Here is a 25,067-nt window from a genome sequence, read left to right as displayed (position 1 = left end):
TGAGTCATCCAGACTCAGCACGGTGATTCATGAACGAGTATGGCAGTGGCCCCTTATCACGGATCTTGAGTGTTTGGAGATCACACATGTGCTCCCCACTATTTTTGGAGGGGATGACCGTATAATTTGGAGATTTGAGAATGATCGACCAACTGCACAGGCTATTTATGAGTTATTTGACCCACCAGGACCGAAAGTAGGCTGGTTTTCAGTACTTTCGGGATCACTTAAAATTCCTCGTCACAACTTTATTGTATGGCTTGCCATCCAAAGCAAGTTGGCTACGACAGATAAACCATGGCTTGCTCACCTTGGCCCATGTATCCTATGCAATGAAGGAATGACAGAGACACATGCACATTTATTCTTCCAATGCAGATTTAGGTTAAGATGCCTCACGGAAATTCGAAAAACGATACGGTTCTTGTGGCCCAATAGAGAGTGAAAAGATGACATTACACGGGCTTCACGGAGATGGAGGGGTAAACACATCATCAACATGTCTTATAGAGCACTACTTGCATCATGTCTTTACCACGTTTGGAAGGAAAGAAACCTGAGACGATTCGATCACACCGAGAGGACGCCTCATACCATAGCATTACTGATCATTGAGGACATTAGACAGCGAATCCATAGCATCACGCTATCTAGATCAGTCAGTACACGTGCTTTATTTCGATTATGGCGAATCCCTTGGCCTGTCGAGTGATAAACCATTTGGGGACCATATTGTTGTACTGTACCAATTTTACTTAATGAAACTTACTTTTACCAAAAAAAAAAAGTTTCGTAGAATTCTGAGAACTAAAGTTTAGCTGTTTTGCACAATTTTATTAAAACAAGTTTGTTTCCCTTTTCTACTAACTAGTAGTTATTATTAGGTTTAGCAAATTTACCACACAAAAGAATTGGTCTAGACCAACGTTTGGGTCAAATTTCGTGGCATTTTGAGAACGTTCAAAATTTAGCTGTTTGGCACGGTATTATATAAGCAAGTTTGTTTCCCATTTCTACTAATTTATAGTTAGTATTACACTTAGCAAATTTATGACACATATACATGGGTCTAGACCAACGTTTGGGTCTAGACCAACCTCTATATGGACGATTACGGACCAAAGCGGCTCACGGGGATGGAGGAAAATCCTCCGATTACGGATGTTTCTCCGAACCATGGTGGACTACCGGATTGGAGATGGGAGGCATTTCTTCCTGTGGTAGGATCCATGGCACAACCTAGGCCCTCTTTGTGACTATTTCCCACGAGGACCGAGGCTACTTGGATTGCATGAGTCATCCAGACTCAGCACGGTGATTCATGAACGAGTATGGCAGTGGCCCCTTATCACGGATCTTGAGTGTTTGGAGATCACACATGTGCTCCCCACTATTTTTGGAGGGGAAGACCCTATAATTTGGAGATTTGAGAATGATTGACCAACAGCACAGGCTATTTATGAGTTATTTGACCCACCAGGACCGAAAGTAGGCTGGTTTTCAGTACTTTCGGGATCACTTAAAATTCCTCGTCACAACTTTATTCTATGGCTTGCCATCCAAAGCAAGTTGGCTACGACAGATAAACCATGGCTTGCTCACCTTGGCCCATGTATCCTATACAATGAAGGAATGACAGAGACACATGCACATTTATTCTTCCAATGCAGATTTAGGTTAAGATGCCTCACGGAAATTCGAAAAACGATACGGTTCTTTTGGCCCAATAGAGAGTGAAAAGATGACATTACACGGGCTTCACGGAGATGGAGGGGTAAACACATCATCAACATGTCTTATAGAGCACTACTTGCATCATGTCTTTACCACGTTTCGAAGGAAAGAAACCTGAGACGATTCGATCACACCGAGAGGACGCCTCATACCATAGCATTACTGATCATTGAGGACATTAGACAGCGAATCCATAGCATCACACTATCTAGATCAGTCAGTACACGTGCTTTATTTCGATTATGGCGAATCCCTTGGCCTGTCGAGTGATAAACCATTTGGGGACCATATTGTTGTACTGTACCAATTTTACTTAATGAAACTTACTTTTACCAAAAAAAAAAAGTTTCGTAGAATTCTGAGAACGTTCAAAGTTTAGCTGTTTTGCACAGTTTTATTAAAACAAGTTTGTTTCCCTTTTCTACTAACTTGTAGTTATTATTAGGTTTAGCAAATTTACCACACAAAAGAATTGGTCTAGACCAACGTTTGGGTCAAGTTTCGTGGAATTTTGAGAATGTTCAAAATTTAGCTGTTTGGCACGGTTTTATATAAGCAAGTTTGTTTCCCATTTCTACTAATTTATAGTTAGTATTACACTTAGCAAATTTATGACACATATGCATGGGTCTAGACCAACCTCTATATGGACGATTACGGACCAAAGCGGCTCATGGGGATGGAGGAAAATCCTCCGATTACGGATGTTTCTCCGAACCATGGTGGACTATCGGATTGGAGATGGGAGGCATTTCTTCCTGTGGTAGGATCCATGGAACCACCTAGGCTATCTTTGTGACTCTTTCCCACGAGGACCGAGGCTACTTGGACTGCATGAGTCATCCAGACTCAGCACGGTGATTCATGAACGAGTATGGCAGTGGCCCCTTATCACGGATCTTGAGTGTTTGGAGATCACACATGTGCTCCCCACTATTTTTGGAGGGGATGACCGTATAATTTGGAGATTTGAGAATGATCGACCAACTGCACAGGCTATTTATGAGTTATTTGACCCACCAGGACCGAAAGTAGGCTGGTTTTCAGTACTTTCGGGATCACTTAAAATTCCTCGTCACAACTTTATTGTATGGCTTGCCATCCAAAGCAAGTTGGCTACGACAGATAAACCATGGCTTGCTCACCTTGGCCCATGTATCCTATGCAATGAAGGAATGACAGAGACACATGCACATTTATTCTTCCAATGCAGATTTAGGTTAAGATGCCTCACGGAAATTCGAAAAACGATACGGTTCTTGTGGCCCAATAGAGAGTGAAAAGATGACATTACACGGGCTTCACGGAGATGGAGGGGTAAACACATCATCAACATGTCTTATAGAGCACTACTTGCATCATGTCTTTACCACGTTTGGAAGGAAAGAAACCTGAGACGATTCGATCACACCGAGAGGACGCCTCATACCATAGCATTACTGATCATTGAGGACATTAGACAGCGAATCCGTAGCATCCCACTATCTAGATCAGTCAGTACACGTGCTTTATTTCGATTATGGCGAATCCCTTGGCCTGTCGAGTGATAAACCATTTGGGGACCATATTGTTGTACTGTACCAATTTTACTTAATTAAACTTACTTTCACCAAAAAAAAAAGTTTCGTAGAATTCTGAGAACGTTCAAAGTTTAGCTGTTTTGCATAGTTTTATTAAAACAAGTTTGTTTCCCTTTTCTACTAACTTGTAGTTATTATTAGGTTTAGCAAATTTACCACACAAAAGAATTGGTCTAGACCAACGTTTGGGTCAAGTTTCGTGGAATTTTGAGAATGTTCAAAATTTAGCTGTTTGGCACGGTTTTATATAAGCAAGTTTGTTTCCCATTTCTACTAATTTATAGTTAGTATTACACTTAGCAAATTTATGACACATATGCATGGGTCTAGACCAACCTCTATATGGACGATTACGGACCAAAGCGGCTCATGGGGATGGAGGAAAATCCTCCGATTACGGATGTTTCTCCGAACCATGGTGGACTACCGGATTGGAGATGGGAGGCATTTCTTCCTGTGGTAGGATCCATGGAACCACCTAGGCCCTCTTTGTGACTCTTTCCCACGAGGACCGAGGCTACTTGGACTGCATGAGTCATCCAGACTCAGCACGGTGATTCATGAACGAGTATGGCAGTGGCCCCTTATCACGGATCTTGAGTGTTTGGAGATCACACATGTGCTCCCCACTATTTTTGGAGGGAATGACCGTATAATTTGGAGATTTGAGAATGATCGACCAACTGCACAGGCTATTTATGAGTTATTTGACCCACCAGGACCGAAAGTAGGCTGGTTTTCAGTACTTTCGGGATCACTTAAAATTCCTCGTCACAACTTTATTCTATGGCTTGCCATCCAAAGCAAGTTGGCTACGACAGATAAACCATGGCTTGCTCACCTTGGCCCATGTATCCTATGCAATGAAGGAATGACAGAGACACATGCACATTTATTCTTCTAATGCAGATTTAGGTTAAGATGCCTCACGGAAATTCGAAAAACGATACGGTTCTTGTGGCCCAATAGAGAGTGAAAAGATGACATTACATGGGCTTCACGGAGATGGAGGGGTAAACACATCATCAACATGTCTTATAGAGCACTACTTGCATCATGTCTTTACCACGTTTGGAAGGAAAGAAACCTGAGACGATTCGATCACACCGAGAGGACGCCTCATACCATAGCATTACTGATCATTGAGGACATTAGACAGCGAATCCATAAGATCACACTATCTAGATCAGTCAGTACACGTGCTTTATTTCGATTATGGCGAATCCCTTGGCCTGTCGAGTGATAAACCATTTGGGGACCATATTGTTGTACTGTACCAATTTTACTTAATGAAACTTACTTTTACCAAAAAAAAAAAGTTTCGTAGAATTCTGAGAACGTTCAAAGTTTAGCTGTTTTGCACAGTTTTATTAAAACAAGTTTGTTTCCCTTTTCTACTAACTTGTAGTTATTATTAGGTTTAGCAAATTTACCACACAAAAAAATTGGTCTAGACCAACGTTTGGGTCAAGTTTCGTGGAATTTTGATAATGTTCAAAATTTTGCCGTTTGGCACGGTTTTATATAAGCAAGTTTGTTTCCCATTTCTACTAATTTATAGTTAGTATTACACTTAGCAAATTTATGACACATATGCATGGGCCTAGACCAACCTCTATATGGACGATTACGGACCAAAGCGGCTCATGGGGATGGAGGAAAATCCTCCGATTACGGATGTTTCTCCGAACCATGGTGGACTACCGGATTGGAGATGGGAGGCATTTCTTCCTGTGGTAGGATCCATGGAACCACCTAGGCCCTCTTTGTGACTCTTTCCCACGAGGACCGAGGCTACTTGGACTGCATGAGTCATCCAGACTCAGCACGGTGATTCATGAACGAGTATGGCAGTGGCCCCTTATCACGGATCTTGAGTGTTTGGAGATCACACATGTGCTCCCCACTATTTTTGGAGGGGATGACCGTATAATTTTGAGATTTGAGAATGATCGACCAACTGCACAGGCTATTTATGAGTTATTTGACCCACCAGGACCGAAAGTAGGCTGGTTTTCAGTACTTTCGGGATCACTTAAAATTCCTCGTCACAACTTTATTGTATGGCTTGCCATCCAAAGCAAGTTGGCTACGACAGATAAACCATGGCTTGCTCACCTTGGCCCATGTATGCTATGCAATGAAGGAATGACAGAGACACATGCACATTTATTCTTCCAATGCAGATTTAGGTTAAGATGCCTCACGGAAATTCGAAAAACAATACGGTTCTTGTGGCCCAATAGAGAGTGAAAAGATGACATTACACGGGCTTCACGGAGATGGAGGGGCAAACACATCATCAACATGTCTTATAGAGCACTACTTGCATCATGTCTTTACCACGTTTGGAAGGAAAGAAACCTGAGACGATTCGATCACACCGAGAGGACGCCTCATACCATAGCATTACTGATCATTGAGGACATTAGACAGCGAATCCGTAGCATCACACTATCTAGATCAGTCAGTACACGTGCTTTATTTCGATTATGGCGAATCCCTTGGCCTGTCGAGTGATAAACCATTTGGGGACCATATTGTTGTACTGTACAAATTTTACTTAATGAAACTTACTTTCACCAAAAAAAAAAGTTTCGTAGAATTCTGAGAACGTTCAAAGTTTAGCTGTTTTGCATAGTTTTATTAAAACAAGTTTGTTTCCCTTTTCTACTAACTTGTAGTTATTATTAGGTTTAGCAAATTTACCACACAAAAGAATTGGTCTAGACCAACGTTTGGGTCAAGTTTCGTGGAATTTTGAGAATGTTCAAAATTTAGCTGTTTGGCACGGTTTTATATAAGCAAGTTTGTTTCCCATTTCTACTAATTTATAGTTAGTATTACACTTAGCAAATTTATGACACATATGCATGGGTCTAGACCAACCTCTATATGGACGATTACGGACCAAAGCGGCTCATGGGGATGGAGGAAAATCCTCCGATTACGGATGTTTCTCCGAACCATGGTGGACTACCGGATTGGAGATGGGAGGCATTTCTTCCTGTGGTAGGATCCATGGAACCACCTAGGCCCTCTTTGTGACTCTTTCCCACGAGGACCGAGGCTACTTGGACTGCATGAGTCATCCAGACTCAGCACGGTGATTCATGAACGAGTATGGCAGTGGCCCCTTATCACGGATCTTGAGTGTTTGGAGATCACACATGTGCTCCCCACTATTTTTGGAGGGGAAGACCGTATAATTTGGAGATTTGAGAATGATCGACCAACAGCACAGGCTATTTATGAGTTATTTGACCCACCAGGACCGAAAGTAGGCTGGTTTTCAGTACTTTCGGGATCACTTAAAATTCCTCGTCACAACTTTATTCTATGGCTTGCCATCCAAAGCAAGTTGGCTACGACAGATAAACCATGGCTTGCTCACCTTGGCCCATGTATCCTATGCAATGAAGGAATGACAGAGACACATGCACATTTATTCTTCCAATGCAGATTTAGGTTAAGATGCCTCACGGAAATTCGAAAAACGATACGGTTCTTTTGGCCCAATAGAGAGTGAAAAGATGACATTACACGGGCTTCACGGAGATGGAGGGGTAAACACATCATCAACATGTCTTATAGAGCACTACTTGCATCATGTCTTTACCACGTTTGGAAGGAAAGAAACCTGAGACGATTCGATCACACCGAGAGGACGCCTCATACCATAGCATTACTGATCATTGAGGACATTAGACAGCGAATCCATAGCATCACACTATCTAGATCAGTCAGTACACGTGCTTTATTTCGATTATGGCGAATCCCTTGGCCTGTCGAGTGATAAACCATTTGGGGACCATATTGTTGTACTGTACCAATTTTACTTAATGAAACTTACTTTTACCAAAAAAAAAAAGTTTCGTAGAATTCTGAGAACGTTCAAAGTTTAGCTGTTTTGCACAGTTTTATTAAAACAAGTTTGTTTCCCTTTTCTACTAACTTGTAGTTATTATTAGGTTTAGCAAATTTACCACACAAAAGAATTGGTCTAGACCAACGTTTGGGTCAAGTTTCGTGGAATTTTGAAAATGTTCAAAATTTAGCTGTTTGGCACGGTTTTATATAAGCAAGTTTGTTTCCCATTTCTACTAATTTATAGTTAGTATTACACTTAGCAAATTTATGACACATATGCATGGGTCTAGACCAACCTCTATATGGACGATTACGGACCAAAGCGGCTCATGGGGATGGAGGAAGATCCTCCGATTACGGATGTTTCTCCGAACCATGGTGGACTATCGGATTGGAGATGGGAGGCATTTCTTCCTGTGGTAGGATCCATGGAACCACCTAGGCTATCTTTGTGACTCTTTCCCACGAGGACCGAGGCTACTTGGACTGCATGAGTCATCCAGACTCAGCACGGTGATTCATGAACGAGTATGGCAGTGGCCCCTTATCACGGATCTTGAGTGTTTGGAGATCACACATGTGCTCCCCACTATTTTTGGAGGGGATGACCGTATAATTTGGAGATTTGAGAATGATCGACCAACTGCACAGGCTATTTATGAGTTATTTGACCCACCAGGACCGAAAGTAGGCTGGTTTTCAGTACTTTCGGGATCACTTAAAATTCCTCGTCACAACTTTATTGTATGGCTTGCCATCCAAAGCAAGTTGGCTACGACAGATAAACCATGGCTTGCTCACCTTGGCCCATGTATCCTATGCAATGAAGGAATGACAGAGACACATGCACATTTATTCTTCCAATGCAGATTTAGGTTAAGATGCCTCACGGAAATTCGAAAAACGATACGGTTCTTGTGGCCCAATAGAGAGTGAAAAGATGACATTACACGGGCTTCACGGAGATGGAGGGGTAAACACATCATCAACATGTCTTATAGAGCACTACTTGCATCATGTCTTTACCACGTTTGGAAGGAAAGAAACCTGAGACGATTCGATCACACCGAGAGGACGCCTCATACCATAGCATTACTGATCATTGAGGACATTAGACAGCGAATCCGTAGCATCCCACTATCTAGATCAGTCAGTACACGTGCTTTATTTCGATTATGGCGAATCCCTTGGCCTGTCGAGTGATAAACCATTTGGGGACCATATTGTTGTACTGTACCAATTTTACTTAATGAAACTTACTTTCACCAAAAAAAAAAGTTCCGTAGAATTCTGAGAACGTTCAAAGTTTAGCTGTTTTGCATAGTTTTATTAAAACAAGTTTGTTTCCCTTTTCTACTAACTTGTAGTTATTATTAGGTTTAGCAAATTTACCACACAAAAGAATTGGTCTAGACCAACGTTTGGGTCAAGTTTCGTGGAATTTTGAGAATGTTCAAAATTTAGCTGTTTGGCACGGTTTTATATAAGCAAGTTTGTTTCCCATTTCTACTAATTTATAGTTAGTATTACACTTAGCAAATTTATGACACATATGCATGGGTCTAGACCAACCTCTATATGGACGATTACGGACCAAAGCGGCTCATGGGGATGGAGGAAAATCCTCCGATTACGGATGTTTCTCCGAACCATGGTGGACTACCGGATTGGAGATGGGAGGCATTTCTTCCTGTGGTAGGATCCATGGAACCACCTAGGCCCTCTTTGTGACTCTTTCCCACGAGGACCGAGGCTACTTGGACTGCATGAGTCATCCAGACTCAGCACGGTGATTCATGAACGAGTATGGCAGTGGCCCCTTATCACGGATCTTGAGTGTTTGGAGATCACACATGTGCTCCCCACTATTTTTGGAGGGAATGACCGTATAATTTGGAGATTTGAGAATGATCGACCAACTGCACAGGCTATTTATGAGTTATTTGACCCACCAGGACCGAAAGTAGGCTGGTTTTCAGTACTTTCGGGATCACTTAAAATTCCTCGTCACAACTTTATTCTATGGCTTGCCATCCAAAGCAAGTTGGCTACGACAGATAAACCATGGCTTGCTCACCTTGGCCCATGTATCCTATGCAATGAAGGAATGACAGAGACACATGCACATTTATTCTTCTAATGCAGATTTAGGTTAAGATGCCTCACGGAAATTCGAAAAACGATACGGTTCTTGTGGCCCAATAGAGAGTGAAAAGATGACATTACATGGGCTTCACGGAGATGGAGGGGTAAACACATCATCAACATGTCTTATAGAGCACTACTTGCATCATGTCTTTACCACGTTTGGAAGGAAAGAAACCTGAGACGATTCGATCACACCGAGAGGACGCCTCATACCATAGCATTACTGATCATTGAGGACATTAGACAGCGAATCCATAGGATCACACTATCTAGATCAGTCAGTACACGTGCTTTATTTCGATTATGGCGAATCCCTTGGCCTGTCGAGTGATAAACCATTTGGGGACCATAATGTTGTACTGTACCAATTTTACTTAATGAAACTTACTTTTACCAAAAAAAAAAAGTTTCGTAGAATTCTGAGAACGTTCAAAGTTTAGCTGTTTTGCACAGTTTTATTAAAACAAGTTTGTTTCCCTTTTCTACTAACTTGTAGTTATTATTAGGTTTAGCAAATTTACCACACAAAAAAATTGGTCTAGACCAACGTTTGGGTCAAGTTTCGTGGAATTTTGATAATGTTCAAAATTTTGCCGTTTGGCACGGTTTTATATAAGCAAGTTTGTTTCCCATTTCTACTAATTTATAGTTAGTATTACACTTAGCAAATTTATGACACATATGCATGGGCCTAGACCAACCTCTATATGGACGATTACGGACCAAAGCGGCTCATGGGGATGGAGGAAAATCCTCCGATTACGGATGTTTCTCCGAACCATGGTGGACTACCGGATTGGAGATGGGAGGCATTTCTTCCTGTGGTAGGATCCATGGAACCACCTAGGCCCTCTTTGTGACTCTTTCCCACGAGGACCGAGGCTACTTGGACTGCATGAGTCATCCAGACTCAGCACGGTGATTCATGAACGAGTATGGCAGTGGCCCCTTATCACGGATCTTGAGTGTTTGGAGATCACACATGTGCTCCCCACTATTTTTGGAGGGGATGACCGTATAATTTGGAGATTTGAGAATGATCGACCAACTGCACAGGCTATTTATGAGTTATTTGACCCACCAGGACCGAAAGTAGGCTGGTTTTCAGTACTTTCGGGATCACTTAAAATTCCTCGTCACAACTTTATTGTATGGCTTGCCATCCAAAGCAAGTTGGCTACGACAGATAAACCATGGCTTGCTCACCTTGGCCCATGTATGCTATGCAATGAAGGAATGACAGAGACACATGCACATTTATTCTTCCAATGCAGATTTAGGTTAAGATGCCTCACGGAAATTCGAAAAACAATACGGTTCTTGTGGCCCAATAGAGAGTGAAAAGATGACATTACACGGGCTTCACGGAGATGGAGGGGCAAACACATCATCAACATGTCTTATAGAGCACTACTTGCATCATGTCTTTACCACGTTTGGAAGGAAAGAAACCTGAGACGATTCGATCACACCGAGAGGACGCCTCATACCATAGCATTACTGATCATTGAGGACATTAGACAGCGAATCCGTAGCATCACACTATCTAGATCAGTCAGTACACGTGCTTTATTTCGATTATGGCGAATCCCTTGGCCTGTCGAGTGATAAACCATTTGGGGACCATATTGTTGTACTGTACCAATTTTACTTAATGAAACTTACTTTCACCAAAAAAAAAAGTTTCGTAGAATTCTGAGAACGTTCAAAGTTTAGCTGTTTTGCATAGTTTTATTAAAACAAGTTTGTTTCCCTTTTCTACTAACTTGTAGTTATTATTAGGTTTAGCAAATTTACCACACAAAAGAATTGGTCTAGACCAACGTTTGGGTCAAGTTTCGTGGAATTTTGAGAATGTTCAAAATTTAGCTGTTTGGCACGGTTTTATATAAGCAAGTTTGTTTCCCATTTCTACTAATTTATAGTTAGTATTACACTTAGCAAATTTATGACACATATGCATGGGTCTAGACCAACCTCTATATGGACGATTACGGACCAAAGCGGCTCATGGGGATGGAGGAAAATCCTCCGATTACGGATGTTTCTCCGAACCATGGTGGACTACCGGATTGGAGATGGGAGGCATTTCTTCCTGTGGTAGGATCCATGGAACCACCTAGGCCCTCTTTGTGACTCTTTCCCACGAGGACCGAGGCTACTTGGACTGCATGAGTCATCCAGACTCAGCACGGTGATTCATGAACGAGTATGGCAGTGGCCCCTTATCACGGATCTTGAGTGTTTGGAGATCACACATGTGCTCCCCACTATTTTTGGAGGGAATGACCGTATAATTTGGAGATTTGAGAATGATCGACCAACTGCACAGGCTATTTATGAGTTATTTGACCCACCAGGACCGAAAGTAGGCTGGTTTTCAGTACTTTCGGGATCACTTAAAATTCCTCGTCACAACTTTATTCTATGGCTTGCCATCCAAAGCAAGTTGGCTACGACAGATAAACCATGGCTTGCTCACCTTGGCCCATGTATCCTATGCAATGAAGGAATGACAGAGACACATGCACATTTATTCTTCTAATGCAGATTTAGGTTAAGATGCCTCACGGAAATTCGAAAAACGATACGGTTCTTGTGGCCCAATAGAGAGTGAAAAGATGACATTACATGGGCTTCACGGAGATGGAGGCGTAAACACATCATCAACATGTCTTATAGAGCACTACTTGCATCATGTCTTTACCACGTTTGGAAGGAAAGAAACCTGAGACGATTCGATCACACCGAGAGGACGCCTCATACCATAGCATTACTGATCATTGAGGACATTAGACAGCGAATCCATAGGATCACACTATCTAGATCAGTCAGTACACGTGCTTTATTTCGATTATGGCGAATCCCTTGGCCTGTCGAGTGATAAACCATTTGGGGACCATATTGTTGTACTGTACCAATTTTACTTAATGAAACTTACTTTTACCAAAAAAAAAAAGTTTCGTAGAATTCTGAGAACGTTCAAAGTTTAGCTGTTTTGCACAGTTTTATTAAAACAAGTTTGTTTCCCTTTTCTACTAACTTGTAGTTATTATTAGGTTTAGCAAATTTACCACACAAAAAAATTGGTCTAGACCAACGTTTGGGTCAAGTTTCGTGGAATTTTGATAATGTTCAAAATTTTGCCGTTTGGCACGGTTTTATATAAGCAAGTTTGTTTCCCATTTCTACTAATTTATAGTTAGTATTACACTTAGCAAATTTATGACACATATGCATGGGCCTAGACCAACCTCTATATGGACGATTACGGACCAAAGCGGCTCATGGGGATGGAGGAAAATCCTCCGATTACGGATGTTTCTCCGAACCATGGTGGACTACCGGATTGGAGATGGGAGGCATTTCTTCCTGTGGTAGGATCCATGGAACCACCTAGGCCCTCTTTGTGACTCTTTCCCACGAGGACCGAGGCTACTTGGACTGCATGAGTCATCCAGACTCAGCACGGTGATTCATGAACGAGTATGGCAGTGGCCCCTTATCACGGATCTTGAGTGTTTGGAGATCACACATGTGCTCCCCACTATTTTTGGAGGGGATGACCGTATAATTTGGAGATTTGAGAATGATCGACCAACTGCACAGGCTATTTATGAGTTATTTGACCCACCAGGACCGAAAGTAGGCTGGTTTTCAGTACTTTCGGGATCACTTAAAATTACTCGTCACAACTTTATTCTATGGCTTGCCATCCAAAGCAAGTTGGCTACGACAGATAAATCATGACTTGCTCACCTTGGCCCATGTATCCTATGCAATGAAGGAATGACAGAGACACATGCACATTCATTCTTCCAATGCAGATTTAGGTTAAGATGCCTCACGGAAATTCGAAAAACGATACGGTTCTTGTGGCCTAATAGAGAGTGAAAAGATGACATTACACGGGCTTCACGGAGATGGAGGGGTAAACACATCATCAACATGTCTTATAGAGCACTACTTGCACAGTTTTATTAAAACAAGTTTGTTTCCCTTTTCTACTAACTTGTAGTTATTATTAGGTTTAGCAAATTTACCACACAAAAAAATTGGTCTAGACCAACGTTTGGGTCAAGTTTCGTGGAATTTTGATAATGTTCAAAATTTTGCCGTTTGGCACGGTTTTATATAAGCAAGTTTGTTTCCCATTTCTACTAATTTATAGTTAGTATTACACTTAGCAAATTTATAACACATATGCATGGGCCTAGACCAACCTCTATATGGACGATTACGGACCAAAGCGGCTCATGGGGATGGAGGAAAATCCTCCGATTACGGATGTTTCTCCGAACCATGGTGGACTACCGGATTGGAGATGGGAGGCATTTCTTCCTGTGGTAGGATCCATGGAACCACCTAGGCCCTCTTTGTGACTCTTTCCCACGAGGACCGAGGCTACTTGGACTGCATGAGTCATCCAGACTCAGCACGGTGATTCATGAACGAGTATGGCAGTGGCCCCTTATCACGGATCTTGAGTGTTTGGAGATCACACATGTGCTCCCCACTATTTTTGGAGGGGATGACCGTATAATTTGGAGTTGAGAATGATCGACCAACTGCACAGGCTATTTATGAGTTATTTGACCCACCAGGACCGAAAGTAGGCTGGTTTTCAGTACTTTCGGGATCACTTAAAATTCCTCGTCACAACTTTATTGTATGGCTTGCCATCCAAAGCAAGTTGGCTACGACAGATAAACCATGGCTTGCTCACCTTGGCCCATGTATGCTATGCAATGAAGGAATGACAGAGACACATGCACATTTATTCTTCCAATGCAGATTTAGGTTAAGATGCCTCACGGAAATTCGAAAAACAATACGGTTCTTGTGGCCCAATAGAGAGTGAAAAGATGACATTACACGGGCTTCACGGAGATGGAGGGGCAAACACATCATCAACATGTCTTATAGAGCACTACTTGCATCATGTCTTTACCACGTTTGGAAGGAAAGAAACCTGAGACGATTCGATCACACCGAGAGGACGCCTCATACCATAGCATTACTGATCATTGAGGACATTAGACAGCGAATCCGTAGCATCACACTATCTAGATCAGTCAGTACACGTGCTTTATTTCGATTATGGCGAATCCCTTGGCCTGTCGAGTGATAAACCATTTGGGGACCATATTGTTGTACTGTACCAATTTTACTTAATGAAACTTACTTTCACCAAAAAAAAAAGTTTCGTAGAATTCTGAGAACGTTCAAAGTTTAGCTGTTTTGCATAGTTTTATTAAAACAAGTTTGTTTCCATTTTCTACTAACTTGTAGTTATTATTAGGTTTAGCAAATTTACCACACAAAAGAATTGGTCTAGACCAACGTTTGGGTCAAGTTTCGTGGAATTTTGAGAATGTTCAAAATTTAGCTGTTTGGCACGGTTTTATATAAGCAAGTTTGTTTCCCATTTCTACTAATTTATAGTTAGTATTACACTTAGCAAATTTATGACACATATGCATGGGCCTAGACCAACCTCTATATGGACGATTACGGACCAAAGCGGCTCATGGGGATGGAGGAAAATCCTCCGATTACGGATGTTTCTCCGAACCATGGTGGACTACCGGATTGGAGATGGGAGGCATTTCTTCCTGTGGTAGGATCCATGGAACCACCTAGGCCCTCTTTGTGACTCTTTCCCACGAGGACCGAGGCTACTTGGACTGCATGAGTCATCCAGACTCAGCACGGTGATTCATGAACGAGTATGGCAGTGGCCCCTTATCACGGATCTTGAGTGTTTGGAGATCACACATGTGCTCCCCACTATTTTTGGAGGGAATGACCGTATAATTTGGAGATTTGAGAATGATCGACCAACTGCACAGGCTATTTATGAGTTATTTGACCCACCAGGACCGAAAGTAGGCTGGTTTTCAGTACTTTCGGGATCACTTAAAATTCCTCGTCACAACTTTATTCTATGGCTTGCCATCCAAAGCAAGTTGGCTACGACAGATAAACCATGGCTTGCTCACCTTGGCCCATGTATCCTATGCAATGAAGGAATGACAGAGACACATGCACATTTATTCTTCTAATGCAGATTTAGGTTAAGATGCCTCACGGAAATTCGAAAAACGATACGGTTCTTGTGGCCCAATAGAGAGTGAAAAGATGACATTACATGGGCTTCACGGAGATGGAGGCGTAAACACATCATCAACATGTCTTATAGAGCACTACTTGCATCATGTCTTTACCACGTTTGGAAGGAAAGAAACCTGAGACGATTCGATCACACCGAGAGGACGCCTCATACCATAGCATTACTGATCATTGAGGACATTAGACAGCGAATCCATAGGATCACACTATCTAGATCAGTCAGTACACGTGCTTTATTTCGATTATGGCGAATCCCTTGGCCTGTCGAGTGATAAACCATTTGGGGACCATATTGTTGTACTGTACCAATTTTACTTAATGAAACTTACTTTTACCAAAAAAAAAAAGTTTCGTAGAATTCTGAGAACGTTCAAAGTTTAGCTGTTTTGCACAGTTTTATTAAAAACAAGTTTGTTTCCCTTTTCTACTAACTTGTAGTTATTATTAGGTTTAGCAAATTTACCACACAAAAAAATTGGTCTAGACCAACGTTTGGGTCAAGTTTCATGGAATTTTGATAATGTTCAAAATTTTGCCGTTTGGCACGGTTTTATATAAGCAAGTTTGTTTCCCATTTCTACTAATTTATAGTTAGTATTACACTTAGCAAATTTATGACACATATGCATGGGCCTAGACCAACCTCTATATGGACGATTACGGACCAAAGCGGCTCATGGGGATGGAGGAAAATCCTCCGATTACGGATGTTTCTCCGAACCATGGTGGACTACCGGATTGGAGATGGGAGGCATTTCTTCCTGTGGTAGGATCCATGGAACCACCTAGGCCCTCTTTGTGACTCTTTCCCACGAGGACCGAGGCTACTTGGACTGCATGAGTCATCCAGACTCAGCACGGTGATTCATGAACGAGTATGGCAGTGGCCCCTTATCACGGATCTTGAGTGTTTGGAGATCACACATGTGCTCCCCACTATTTTTGGAGGGGATGACCGTATAATTTGGAGATTTGAGAATGATCGACCAACTGCACAGGCTATTTATGAGTTATTTGACCCACCAGGACCGAAAGTAGGCTGGTTTTCAGTACTTTCGGGATCACTTAAAATTACTCGTCACAACTTTATTCTATGGCTTGCCATCCAAAGCAAGTTGGCTACGACAGATAAATCATGACTTGCTCACCTTGGCCCATGTATCCTATGCAATGAAGGAATGACAGAGACACATGCACATTCATTCTTCCAATGCAGATTTAGGTTAAGATGCCTCACGGAAATTCGAAAAACGATGCGGTTCTTGTGGCCTAATAGAGAGTGAAAAGATGACATTACACGGGCTTCACGGAGATGGAGGGGTAAACACATCATCAACATGTCTTATAGAGCACTACTTGCACAGTTTTATTAAAACAAGTTTGTTTCCCTTTTCTACTAACTTGTAGTTATTATTAGGTTTAGCAAATTTACCACACAAAAAAATTGGTCTAGACCAACGTTTGGGTCAAGTTTCGTGGAATTTTGATAATGTTCAAAATTTTGCCGTTTGGCACGGTTTTATATAAGCAAGTTTGTTTCCCATTTCTACTAATTTATAGTTAGTATTACACTTAGCAAATTTATAACACATATGCATGGGCCTAGACCAACCTCTATATGGACGATTACGGACCAAAGCGGCTCATGGGGATGGAGGAAAATCCTCCGATTACGGATGTTTCTCCGAACCATGGTGGACTACCGGATTGGAGATGGGAGGCATTTCTTCCTGTGGTAGGATCCATGGAACCACCTAGGCCCTCTTTGTGACTCTTTCCCACGAGGACCGAGGCTACTTGGACTGCATGAGTCATCCAGACTCAGCACGGTGATTCATGAACGAGTATGGCAGTGGCCCCTTATCACGGATCTTGAGTGTTTGGAGATCACACATGTGCTCCCCACTATTTTTGGAGGGGATGACCGTATAATTTGGAGTTGAGAATGATCGACCAACTGCACAGGCTATTTATGAGTTATTTGACCCACCAGGACCGAAAGTAGGCTGGTTTTCAGTACTTTCGGGATCATTTAAAATTCCTCGTCACAACTTTATTCTATGGCTTGCCATCCAAAGCAAGTTGGCTACGACAGATAAATCATGGCTTGCTCACCTTGGCCCATGTATCCTATGCAATGAAGGAATGACAGAGACACATGCACATTCATTCTTCCAATGCAGATTTAGGTTAAGATGCCTCACGGAAATTCGAAAAATGATACGGTTCTTGTGGCCTAATAGAGAGTGAAAAGATGACATTACACGGGCTTCACGGAGATGGAGGGGTAAACACATCATCAACATGTCTTATAGAGCACTACTTGCATCATGTCTTTACCACGTTTGGAAGGAAAGAAACCTGAGACGATTCGATCACACCGAGAGGACGCCTCATACCATAGCATTACTGATCATTGAGGACATTAGACAGCGAATCCATAGCATCACACTATCTAGATCAGTTAGTACACGTGCTTTATTTCGATTATGGCGAATCCCCTTGGCCTGTCGAGTGATAAACCATTTGGGGACCATATTGTTGTACTGTACCAATTTTACTTAATGAAACTTAATTTTACCAAAAAAAAAGTTTCGTAGAATTCTGAGAACGTTCAAAGTTTAGCTGTTTTGCACAGTTTTATTAAAACAAGTTTGTTTCCCTTTTCTACTAACTTGTAGTTATTATTAGGTTTAGCAAATTTTCCACACAAAAGAATTGGTCTGACCAACGTTTGGGTCAAGTTTCGTGGAATTTTGAAAACGTTCAAAATTTAGCTGTTTGGCACGGTTTTATATAAGCAAGTTTGTTTCCCATTTCTACTAATTTATAGTTAGTATTACACTTAGGAAATTTATGACACATATGCATGGGACTAGACCAACGTTTGGGTCTAGACCAACCTCTATATGGACGATTACGGACCAAAGCGGCTCATGGGGATGGAGGAAAATCCTCCTGATTACGGATGTTTCTCCGAACCATGGTGGACTACCGGATTGGAGATGGGAGGCATTTCTTCCTGTGGTAGGATCCATGGAACCACCTAGGCCCTCTTTGTGACTCTTTCCCACGAGGACCGAGGCTACTTGGACTGCATGAGTCATCCAGACTCAGCACGGTGATTCATGAACGAGTATGGCAGTGGCCCCTTATCACGGATCTTGAGTGTTTGGAGATCACACATGTGCTCCCCACTATTTTTGGAGGGGAAGACCGTATAATTTGGAGATTTGAGAATGATCGACCAACAGCACAGGCTATTTATGAGTTATTTGACCCACCAGGACCGAAAGTAGGCTGGTTTTCAGTACTTTTGGGATCACTTAAAATTCCTCGTCACAACTTTATTCTATGGCTTGCCATCCAAAGCAAGTTGGCTACGACAGATAAACCATGGCTTGCTCACCTTGGCCCATGTATCCTATGCAATGAAGGAATGACAGAGACACATGCACATTCATTCTTCCAATGCAGATTTAGGTTAAGATGCCTCACGGAAATTCGAAAAACGATACGGTTCTTGTGGCCTAATAGAGAGTGAAAAGATGACATTACACGGGCTTCACGGAGATGGAGGGGTAAACACATCATCAACATGTCTTATAGAGCACTACTTGCATCATGTCTTTACCACGTTTGGAAGGAAAGAAACCTGAGACGATTCGATCACACCGAGAGGACGCCTCATACCATAGCATTACTGATCATTGAGGACATTAGACAGCGAATCCATAGCATCACACTATCTAGATCAGTCAGTACACGTGCTTTATTTCGATTATGGCGAATCCCTTGGCCTGTCGAGTGATAAACCATTTGGGGACCATATTGTTGTACTGTACCAATTTTACTTAATGAAACTTACTTTTACCAAAAAAAAAAAGTTTCGTAGAATTCTGAGAACGTTCAAAGTTTAGCTGTTTTGCACAGTTTTATTAAAACAAGTTTGTTTCCCTTTTCTACTAACTTGTAGTTATTATTAGGTTTAGCAAATTTACCACACAAAAGAATTGGTCTAGACCAACGTTTGGGTCAAGTTTCGTGGAATTTTGAAAATGTTCAAAATTTAGCTGTTTGGCACGGTTTTATATAAGCAAGTATGTTTCCCATTTCTACTAATTTATAGTTAGTATTACACTTAGCAAATTTATGACACATATGCATGGGTCTAGACCAACCTCTATATGGACGATTACGGACCAAAGCGGCTCATGGGGATGGAGGAAAATCCTCCGATTACGGATGTTTCTCCGAACCATGGTGGACTATCGGATTGGAGATGGGAGGCATTTCTTCCTGTGGTAGGATCCATGGAACCACCTAGGCCCTCTTTGTGACTCTTTCCCACGAGGACCGAGGCTACTTGGACTGCATGAGTCATCCAGACTCAGCACGGTGATTCATGAACGAGTATGGCAGTGGCCCCTTATCACGGATCTTGAGTGTTTGGAGATCACACATGTGCTCCCTACTATTTTTGGAGGGGATGACCGTATAATTTGAAGATTTGAGAATGATCGACCAACTGCACAGGCTATTTATTAGTTATTTGACCCACCAGGACCGAAAGTAGGCTGGTTTTCAGTACTTTCGGGATCACTTAAAATTCCTCGTCACAACTTTATTGTATGGCTTGCAATCCAAAGCAAGTTGGCTACGACAGATAAACCATGACTTGCTCACCTTGGCCCATGTATCCTATGCAATGAAGGAATGACAGAGACACATGCACATTTATTCTTCCAATGCAGATTGAGGTTAAGATGCCTCACGGAAATTCGAAAAACGAAACGGTTCTTGTGGCCCAATAGAGAGTGAAAAGATGACATTACACGGGCTTCACGGAGATGGAGGGGTAAACACATCATCAACATGTCTTATAGAGCACTACTTGCATCATGTCTTTACCACGTTTGGAAGGAAAGAAACCTGAGACGATTCGATCACACCGAGAGGACGCCTCATACCATAGCATTACTGATCATTGAGGACATTAGACAGCGAATCCGTAGCATCACACTATCTAGATTAGTCAGTACACGTGCTTTATTTCGATTATGGCGAATCCCTTGGCCTGTCGAGTGATAAACCATTTGGGGACCATATTGTTGTACTGTACCAATTTTACTTAATGAAACTTACTTTCACCAAAAAAAAAAGTTTCGTAGAATTCTGAGAACGTTTAAAGTTTAGCTGTTTTGCATAGTTTTATTAAATCAAGTTTGTTTCCCTTTTCTACTAACTTGTAGTTATTATTAGGTTTAGCAAATTTACCACACAAAAGAATTGGTCGAGACCAACGTTTGGGTCAAGTTTCGTGGAATTTTGAAAATGTTCAAAATTTAGCTGTTTGGCACGGTTTTATATAAGCAAGTTTGTTTCCCATTTCTACTAATTTATAGTTAGTATTACACTTAGCAAATTTATGACACATATGCATGGGTCTAGACCAACCTCTATATGGACGATTACGGACCAAAGCGGCTCATGGGGATGGAGGAAAATCCTCCGATTACGGATGTTTCTCCGAACCATGGTGGACTACCGGATTGGAGATGGGAGGCATTTCTTCCTGTGGTAGGATCCATGGAACCACCTAGGCCCTCTTTGTGACTCTTTCCCACGAGGACCGAGGCTACTTGGACTGCATGAGTCATCCAGACTCAGCACGGTGATTCATGAACGAGTATGGCAGTGGCCCCTTATCACGGATCTTGAGTGTTTGGAGATCACACATGTGCTCCCCACTATTTTTGGAGGGAATGACCGTATAATTTGGAGATTTGAGAATGATCGACCAACTGCACAGGCTATTTATGAGTTATTTGACCCACCAGGACCGAAAGTAGGCTGGTTTTCAGTACTATCGGGATCACTTAAAATTCCTCGTCACAACTTTATTCTATGGCTTGCCATCCAAAGCAAGTTGGCTACGACAGATAAACCATGGCTTGCTCACCTTGGCCCATGTATCCTATGCAATGAAGGAATGACAGAGACACATGCACATTTATTCTTCTAATGCAGATTTAGGTTAAGATGCCTCACGGAAATTCGAAAAACGATACGGTTCTTGTGGCCCAATAGAGAGTGAAAAGATGACATTACATGGGCTTCACGGAGATGGAGGGGTAAACACATCATCAACATGTCTTATAGAGCACTACTTGCATCATGTCTTTACCACGTTTGGAAGGAAAGAAACCTGAGACGATTCGATCACACCGAGAGGACGCCTCATACCATAGCATTACTGATCATTGAGGACATTAGACAGCGAATCCATAGGATCACACTATCTAGATCAGTCAGTACACGTGCTTTATTTCGATTATGGCGAATCCCTTGGCCTGTCGAGTGATAAACCATTTGGGGACCAAATTGTTGTACTGTACCAATTTTACTTAATGAAACTTACTTTTACCAAAAAAAAAAAGTTTCGTAGAATTCTGAGAACGTTCAAAGTTTAGCTGTTTTGCACAGTTTTATTAAAACAAGTTTGTTTCCCTTTTCTACTAACTTGTAGTTATTATTAGGTTTAGCAAATTTACCACACAAAAAAATTGGTCTAGACCAACGTTTGGGTCAAGTTTCGTGGAATTTTGATAATGTTCAAAATTTTGCCGTTTGGCACGGTTTTATATAAGTAAGTTTGTTTCCCATTTCTACTAATTTATAGTTAGTATTACACTTAGCAAATTTATGACACATATGCATGGGCCTAGACCAACCTCTATATGGACGATTACGGACCAAAGCGGCTCATGGGGATGGAGGAAAATCCTCCGATTACGGATGTTTCTCCGAACCATGGTGGACTACCGGATTGGAGATGGGAGGCATTTCTTCCTGTGGTAGGATCCATGGAACCACCTAGGCCCTCTTTGTGACTCTTTCCCACGAGGGACGAGGCTACTTGGACTGCATGAGTCATCCAGACTCAGCACGGTGATTCATGAACGAGTATGGCAGTGGCCCCTTATCACGGATCTTGAGTGTTTGGAGATCACACATGTGCTCCCCACTATTTTTGGAGGGGATGACCGTATAATTTGGAGTTGAGAATGATCGACCAACTGCACAGGCTATTTATGAGTTATTTGACCCACCAGGACCGAAAGTAGGCTGGTTTTCAGTACTTTCGGGATCACTTAAAATTCCTCGTCACAACTTTATTCTATGGCTTGCCATCCAAAGCAAGTTGGCTACGACAGATAAATCATGGCTTGCTCACCTTGGCCCATGTATCCTATGCAATGAAGGAATGACAGGGACACATGCACATTCATTCTTCCAATGCAGATTTAGGTTAAGATGCCTCACGGAAATTCGAAAAACGATACGGTTCTTGTGGCCTAATAGAGAGTGAAAAGATGACATTACACGGGCTTCACGGAGATGGAGGGGTAAACACATCATCAACATGTCTTATAGAGCACTACTTGCATCATGTCTTTACCACGTTTGGAAGGAAAGAAACCTGAGACGATTCGATCACACCGAGAGGACGCCTCATACCATAGCATTACTGATCATTGAGGACATTAGACAGCGAATCCATAGCATCACACTATCTAGATCAGTTAGTACACGTGCTTTATTTCGATTATGGCGAATCCCCTTGGCCTGTCGAGTGATAAACCATTTGGGGACCATATTGTTGTACTGTACCAATTTTACTTAATGAAACTTAATTTTAGCAAAAAAAAAGTTTCGTAGAATTCTGAGAACGTTCAAAGTTTAGCTGTTTTGCACAGTTTTATTAAAACAAGTTTGTTTCCCTTTTCTACTAACTTGTAGTTATTATTAGGTTTAGCAAATTTACCACACAAAAGAATTGGTCTGACCAACGTTTGGGTCAAGTTTCGTGGAATTTTGAAAACGTTCAAAATTTAGCTGTTTGGCACGGTTTTATATAAGCAAGTTTGTTTCCCATTTCTACTAATTTATAGTTAGTATTACACTTAGCAAATTTATGACACATATGCATGGGTCTAGACCAACGTTTGGGTCTAGACCAACCTCTATATGGACGATTACGGACCAAAGCGGCTCATGGGGATGGAGGAAAATCCTCCGATTACGGATGTTTCTCGGAACCATGGTGGAGTACCGGATTGGAGATGGGAGGCATTTCTTCCTGTGGTAGGATCCATGGCACAACCTAGGCCCTCTTTGTGACTATTTCCCACGAGGACCGAGGCTACTTGGACTGCATGAGTCATCCAGACTCAGCACGGTGATTCATGAAGGAGTATGGCAGTGGCCCCTTATCACGGATCTTGAGTGTTTGGAGATCATACATGTGCTCCCCACTATTTTTGGAGGGGATGACCGTATAATTTGGAGATTTGAGAATGATCGACCAACTGCACAGGCTATTTATGAGTTATTTGACCCACTAGGACCGAAAGTAGGCTGGTTTTCAGTACTTTCGGGATCACTTAAAATTCCTCGTCACAACTTTATTCTATGGCTTGCCATCCAAAGCAAGTTGGCTACGACAGATAAAGCATGGCTTGCTCACCTTGGCCCATGTATCCAATGCAATGAAGGAATGACAGAGACACATGCACATTCATTCTTCCAATGCAGATTTAGGTTAAGATGCCTCACGGAAATTCGAAAAACGATACGGTTCTTCTGGCCCAATAGAGAGTGAAAAGATGACATTACACGGGCTTCACGGAGATGGAGGGGTAAACACATCATCAACATGTCTTATAGAGCACTACTTGCATCATGTCTTTACCACGTTTGGAAGGAAAGAAACCTGAGACGATTCGATCACACCGAGAGGACGCCTCATACCATAGCATTACTGATCATTGAGGACATTAGACAGCGAATCCATAGCATCACACTATCTAGATCAGTCAGTACACATGCTTTATTTCGATTATGGCGAATCCCTTGGCCTGTCGAGTGATAAACCATTTGGGGACCATATTGTTGTACTGTACCAATTTTACTTAATGAAACTTACTTTTACCAAAAAAAAAAAGTTTCGTAGAATTCTGAGAACGTTCAAAGTTTAGCTGTTTTGCACAGTTTTATTAAAACAAGTTTGTTTCCCTTTTCTACTAACTTGTAGTTATTATTGGGTTTAGTAAATTTACGACACAAAAGAATTGGTCTAGACCAACGTTTGGGTCAAGTTTCGTGGAATTTTGAGAATGTTCAAAATTTAGCTGTTTGGCACGGTTTTATATAAGCAAGTTTGTTTCCCATTTCTACTAATTTATAGTTAGTATTACACTTAGCAAATTTATGACACATATGCATGGGTCTAGACCAACCTCTATATGGACGATTACGGACCAAAGTGGCTCATGGGGATGGAGGAAAATCCTCCGATTACGGATGTTTCTCCGAACCATGGTGGACTACCGGATTGGAGATGGGAGGCATTTCTTCCTGTGGTAGAATCCATGGAACCACCTAGGCCCTCTTTGTGACTCTTTCCCACGAGGACCGAGGCTACTTGGACTGCATGAGTCATCCAGACTCAGCACGGTGATTCATGAACGAGTATGGCAGTGGCCCCTTACCACGGATCTTGAGTGTTTGGAGATCACACATGTGCTCCCCACTATTTTT

The sequence above is a fragment of the Sesamum indicum genome, linkage group LG12 (assembly GCF_026168435.1).
Source record: "Sesamum indicum cultivar Baizhima isolate 11 linkage group LG12, ASM2616843v1, whole genome shotgun sequence".
Taxonomy (NCBI): Eukaryota; Viridiplantae; Streptophyta; class Magnoliopsida; order Lamiales; family Pedaliaceae; genus Sesamum; species Sesamum indicum.
This window is presented reverse-complemented; position numbering follows the sequence as displayed.